Source organism: Polypterus senegalus, chromosome 8, assembly GCF_016835505.1.
Source record: "Polypterus senegalus isolate Bchr_013 chromosome 8, ASM1683550v1, whole genome shotgun sequence".
Classification (NCBI taxonomy): domain Eukaryota; kingdom Metazoa; phylum Chordata; class Cladistia; order Polypteriformes; family Polypteridae; genus Polypterus; species Polypterus senegalus.
In genome coordinates, this window is record NC_053161.1 from 136086497 (window position 1) to 136093288 (window position 6792).

The 6792-nt window shown below is 34.8% G+C and overlaps 1 protein-coding gene across 1 annotated transcript in view; it reads right to left on the reverse strand.

The window, feature by feature from the left end:
- Positions 1-2143, reverse strand: part of epyc (epiphycan) — a 63344-nt gene extending 61201 nt beyond the window's left edge. The window contains exon 1 of the mRNA XM_039761798.1: positions 2014-2143. The gene's annotated coding sequence lies outside the window, so the exon portion shown is untranslated. The remainder of the gene's footprint in view (positions 1-2013) is intronic.
- Positions 2144-6792: the final 4649 nt, after the last annotated feature.

The window sequence follows — 6792 nt, forward strand, 5'->3', positions numbered from 1 at the left end:
GCTAATTGATTACAAATTACAATATGCAAGCTTTCAAGGCAGCTCAAGTCTCTTCTTCAGGCAAATAGTAGTCACTTCTCATAACTAAACTTATAAAAGCATCACAAGTTAAAAGCAAATAGCAGTTTAATACATCCAGGTACAACAAAATCTTCACTATGCTGTCACAAATAATGCATTGCAAATTAAAAATGAAAGTTTTTTTTTTTTGACCGGAATAGCAATGCTAGTGGTGTAGGAGGGAAAAAAGCAATAGCATTAAAACCAGAATTAAAAAGACTCTGAAACCGAGCCTTTCTGCCACATATGAAATCAGAGACACTCGAAATCCTAAAGAGTGGAGTCTCTAAATCCAGCTGACAGCATTTAAGCAAACTGGCCATCCAAGGACTGAAAGGGGGCTTTTATGACTGCAGGTCCCAGCACATACATACGAAATTCCACTGAGGTTAGAGGACAGTTAAACAGCCTAAGCCAAACTGGAAACATTGAACAAAAAGATCTTTTAATAGAGAAAAAAAAAATATGCAGTGAGACAGGATGCTTAAAACACTTAAACATTTGGCTATGAAGCTGAAAATGTTTGCTCAAAAGAACTCAAAAAGGAGAAGCATTGATTACTAAAATTTTACTAATATTTTATTTGTATGGGTAGGATGAATTACTAAGGTATGTGAGATGTCTAGCTGAATATCTGTAAAATAGTTTGTTCTCATGTAAACTTCATTTTCATGTGTGACAATTTTGGACACCGAGTGCTACATTTTTAAAAAGGGATCTGAAGAATCTTGTGGATTAAAGGAATGCTCCCATTAAGTTGAGTTGTAAAATTCCACTGTCAGCTACATTTTCATTAACGCCAGTACTTGAGGAAATTATGTGTGTACTTCATTTACTTTGGCATTTCACTCTCAAATGACTTTGCATTTGTTTCTCACAGTGTGAAAAGCTTCTCCTCTTGTTTGACAACTTCTTAATATCGCATTGACATCCAATCAGAAGAAAAGTACTTTGCAAACTCTTAATTTTGTACAACTGCACAAGAAATAAATGTAAAAATCTGTAAAAATACCCAATAAAATGAGATACACCATCACCCACAAGGATAGTCTCAGACGGCTACAAGTAACAGGCACTTTTAATTTGACGCAAACATGAAACCTGTACTTGATAATCTGCTTAAACAAATATACAGTCTAGATATGTGTGTGTGTGTTTGTGTGTATATATATATATATATATATATATATATATATATATATATATATATATATATATGTGTGTGTGTGTGTATGCATATTTATATTTGTCCATATATCTGTACATGTATTTATATATATGCTATATGAGTGTGTGTGTGTCTTTTTCTCTCTACATACGTTTATATATATCATTTGTATAATATATATGGCATGTGTAATTTTATGTTTCATTATATAGATGATATCTGTGTATGATTGAGATACATATATCATAGCATTTAAATTAAACCTTGAAGTGAATATTAATGATACTATTAATAATTGTAGTATGTTTGCTTATATGTGTGTATAATATAAATATTCCTGATGGATAAACATAGAAATGCATGCTTCTAAAAGAAATAAAATTATGTTGTTCAAACACTATCTAGGCTATCCTTCCTTTATAAAATAGTGTTCCAGCATATCCTTATAATAACCAGATTGATTTTTTGCCACTTCTTAAGTGGCTATATTTGTTGAATTTAAAACACATTTTGGTAAAAAAAGATTATTATGAACAAATTTCTGCTAAACCTTTCTAAAATCAAGCAAAAATTCTTATTTTTGCTGAAGCATTTAAAAGCTAGGTTGTCTTTTATTAATAATGACTCTGTTCAGCATATCCTTAGAGATACGTCTCAATATTAAAATAGGTCCAATGGTATAAAATCCACATCAAATTAAAATAAAATGTATTATATCCACAGATAATATAATTTATAATATAAAATTCAGCTAAATTAAATGTGAAAAGTAAAAAAATCCTTACCTCTGGCTTCTACTTTCCTCAACTGGTCCAGAATAGTGGGCTTGTGGAGCTCAGGGTATTTTGATTTGGCCAATGGTAAAGGGCTCAGTGTCTGGTGGGGGGGTGGTGTTGCTGGTGGACCTGAAATGTGCCCTACTGTGAAGAAAGAAGGACTTAAAATGCAGGAAGGAGATGGATGCTTTTTTTTAAACCAAAAAAAAACACACACACACATTTACAAACAAGCTCTCAGGCCTCTAAAGAAACTGTAGTATTGAAGTTCAATCTTCATTCTTTACTGGACTGTACCTTATTTTATGGTTTATAATAAGAATGTCCCTAACATGTTGTCATGAAGCATATGCACAATCCCATTTAAAATTAGTAGTGCTCACAGAACAATGAAGCCTTTCTTTAGATCCTTATGTAAATAATCTTTAAATGAACTCTTTAAATGGTGATCGCTCATGAACAAAAGTTAAAACAAGTTTAAAATGGAGTCTTTTGACAGCTATTGCCTGGAAAGATAATCAAGAATAATATTTTGTTAAATCTTAGTGGATTCTTTGTGTAAACTGAAAACAAGAAACTATCATCCACATTTTATTTTGAAGTCTTGCTATTTAGAAACTTTAATGTAATAAATAAACCACATAACTGAAAATCATTCATATCATATGAATTACTGCTTAATATTTAAATTCAAATAAAATGTATGAACCCCTTATGCCACTGGGGTTTTTGGCATTACTGTGCCTAAATTACATACCCAAAAATAAACGGTTATTTTCTGCTTATGTAGCCAAAGAGCTGCAAATGGCTGAAGAGTAGTGAGTACAACACCACAAATTTTTGAAAGAAAATATTTATATGATTAAAAACCTTTGTTTACACCAATAACATCTAAATAAAACACAAAACAATGGCGCTTTAAGGATTTCTCTACAAAAATTGGATTTTACAGTACATAACCAAGACATTTTACAACTCAGAACTCTGAAATCAGGTTTCTTTTGTCCCCCAATATCTCAGCTATTCTTCTGCGAAGTTTACATGTCATATCTTGTAGCATTAAAAAGTTACTCTGTTTCTCACAAGGGCGTACCCTCTCTGGAAACATTGTACCCCATTTTGGAAACATGTAGTTTCTTGCACCTAACCAATTTCTCAAAACAAGTAACAGTTACTTTGTTATTTTTTATTATATATATATATTGTAAAAGACTCAACAAGAGAAAACATAAAGGTTTGGGGTTTCCGGCCCCGTATATTGCAGAAAAATCCACACTGCAAATCAGGTCAAAAGATATAAACAAAACAGTTCATATGCGCGACACCATTAGAGGCGTCGGCAGCCATTTTATAAGGGAGGAGCCGGAAGTGGAGGAATGCTGGGAAGGAACCGTGAGGGAGGATGGGACTGATGACGTCAGGAAAGATGGCGGAGGAAGGGCGGAAGTAAACGTATCATGCGGGAAGGCTTATGATGACGGAGCGTCTTTTTTCCTGGAAGAAATCAAGGAAGAAAGGTTAGTACCCGCCACTCCCTGCCGGCGAACGTCTTTCGAAGCGGTACATTGTTGCGTGACAATATATATATATATATATATATATATATACTAGTAAAATACCAGGCTCGCAGCGAGAAGTAGTGTGTTAAAGAAGTACTGAAAAGAAAAGGAAACATTTTGAAAATAACGTAACATGATTGTCAATGTAATTGTTTTGTCACTGTTGTGAGTGATGAGTGTTGCTGTCATATATATATATATATATATATATATATATATATATATATATAAATATATATATATATATTTACACACACACACAAACATATATATATATACATATCTATACATATACACATATATATATACACACACACATATATACATACATATATATATCTACATATATATATACATACATATACATACACACATACATACATACACACACATATATACACACAAATACATATATATATACATACACACACACATATATAAACATATATATACATATACATACATATCTACATATATACACACACAGCTATTTCAGATCAGTGCAATACGCTGTTTGTTAAAACGGATGACACCCGCTCTTACGTGCAAGTCTGCGTGGATATTATGAACTATCAGATTTGTTCAAGTTCTATTTAAATTTTAAATAGAAGGAATTTTTATTTAGTCGACAGAAATATCTTTGGTAGGAATGGTAAAACAGACAGGAATATTATTCCTGAATAAATCAACTCAAACCTTAAACAACTTATAATATTTTGCTCTCCATAAAAATATATCCTGTCTAAATTATACAAGTTAGAAATAAAGTAAACATTAAAAGAACAAACATTCAAATTTCTTTACTCTTATGTAATTTTATATATAAAAATAAACTTAGATTTTAAATATCCCAAAAGATTTTGCTCTCCATAAAAATATATCCTGTCAAAATTATACAAATTCAAATATGAACATGCTGCATAACAAAACCTGGAAATATAAATAAAATGTGTTCCTTTCAGCAATAACAAATCAAATCATTCAGTTGTCTTTGCTCATATGTCATTTTAGAGCTGGACGCCTGGCATCTTTTTGGCACAGGTTCGTTTCTGTTTGGTGTGAGGTTCTGTGTTGTGGAGATTCTCAGGATGGATTGCAGGTGCTCATCAGTGAGGCGACTCCTGTGTGCTGTTTTGTTAGTCTTTATCACTGAGAAGAGCTTCTCACACAGATATGTGCTACCAAACATGCACAAGGTTCGAGCCGCATGTAGACGGACTTTTTGTTCTTCAAAGTCACCAAAGCGCCGTGCAAACTCAGTGCGCTCAGTTTATCAGCAAAGTGCGATTTGGGAACACCGTAGTGACGACTTGGTTTAACATTACTTGGCAACAGGGAAAGTGGGGCAAGTGGTTGTGTCTCCCATAAAAGCAGCTCAATTGAAATCACTTTGTGATTGTGCACGGTAAAACGTCCGCTGAAGTGTCAGATTCTTATTTAATTCTTCTGCTTTCTGTATCTTCTGCATTGCATTCAGGTCTTTCAGGTTACCCTGATGTTTTGTTTTATAGTGCCGTCTTAGATTAAATTCTGTAATTACAGCCACATTAGCTCCACAAATGAGACACACGGGTTCAGTAAACATATACTCAGCCTCCCATCGGTTTTAAAGGCTCTATTTTCAGAATCAACTTTTCTCTTCAGCATCGTGTGAGCTAGCTTCGCAATAACTTGCAGCATCATAAGGTAGACTTGATTAACGCGTAAGTGTTCGGCAAGGCAGCTGAAGCGCTGCATTATGGGATCTGTAGTTTATTGTGTTACCAGCGCTTCATATACCCGGCTTTAATAACAATAATACAGTATATAAAATGATCTCGGGCGGATATAATTACACGCCGGGCGGATGTGGCCCGCGCCCTTGAGTTTGACACATATGGACTAAATAGAACTTGAAAAGATATATTTTTTCAAATGTGATCGCAATTCAGATAGAGTTGACGCACTACAGCCTGCATGCCTCAATAAGTCATCCTCCCTCGCCTTACTTTTTACCGCTCATCTAATGAATACACTGAGTATGGCTTTACCAAAACAATCATTGATGGCTAATAAAGTATCCATTATTCGAGTATGTAGATCGGGTTATATATATATACATATATATATACCCGCGTATACAGTGGAGAAGTAGTGTGTTAAAAAGCTAGAAAAGAAAAGGGAACATTTTAAAAATAACGTAACATGACTGTCAATATACAGTATTTGTTTTGTGAGTGTTACTGAGTGTTGCTGTCATCAAGGATTTGATTATCATTATTTCTTTCAATCAGGTTCGTATTTGTAGGATGTGTTGTGTTCAAGTTACATTCCGTGTTTGTCAATCGCTGTAAAGATGACAGGTTTCATTCATCGATTCGTTTCTTACTGCATCAATAAACAGCTCGTCTTCTTCTTTATCTGAGACCTGACACACTGCATGCACGGGTTTTTTACACTGTCTTCCTTTAGCGGACATTGACTTTTTCCAACGTGTGCTTTGTTTCCGCAGTAGTTGGATTTATGAATATGCTTGTATGTATGAGACGCTTCATATTTTTGCTGCCTTTTCAATTGTGTAATTCGGTTTTGTTCAGCTCTTTGGAACTGTTGCTTTTATCTGTGCACTGCGCCAGTTCACGTGAGCCACTCGTGTACATGCATCGAAGGTTCCCAGCTGTGCTGGTGCCATCTCGCTATGTCCATGGCTGTATTTAATGTTACCTTAGTCCTGGCACTTAAAACTTTCTCTCGCAGTTTCGCTGAGTTTGTGTCAAACACCACCCTGACCATCTCATCTTCCTCTCCATAAGCACAGTCCTTCACCCGTGAATATTTACCCGTGGCAGTTTGCTATTGATTGCCGCTGACGGACGGCCTTATATGGGCAGGCACTAAATTACAAACGCCAGTGGCAGCCTGTCTATGAACTTAATTTAAAGTGTAGGTTTACATCGTGCTTTGTTTCCGAAGTAGCAGAACTCATGAATATGGTTGTATATGTCACTCGCTCGCTTCTTATTGTTTCGCTGCCTTCTCAATTATATAATGCATGTTTTCTTGAGCGCTTTTTTGAGGTCTTCCTGGTTTTCTATGTACTGCGTGATTACGGGAGGCGTGATGATGTCACACTAAACTCCGCCCCGGCGTTGAAGCTCATCTCCATTACAGTAAATGGAGAAAACTGCTTCCAGTTATGACCATTACGCGTAGAATTTCAAATATAAAACCTGCCCAACTTTTGTAAGGA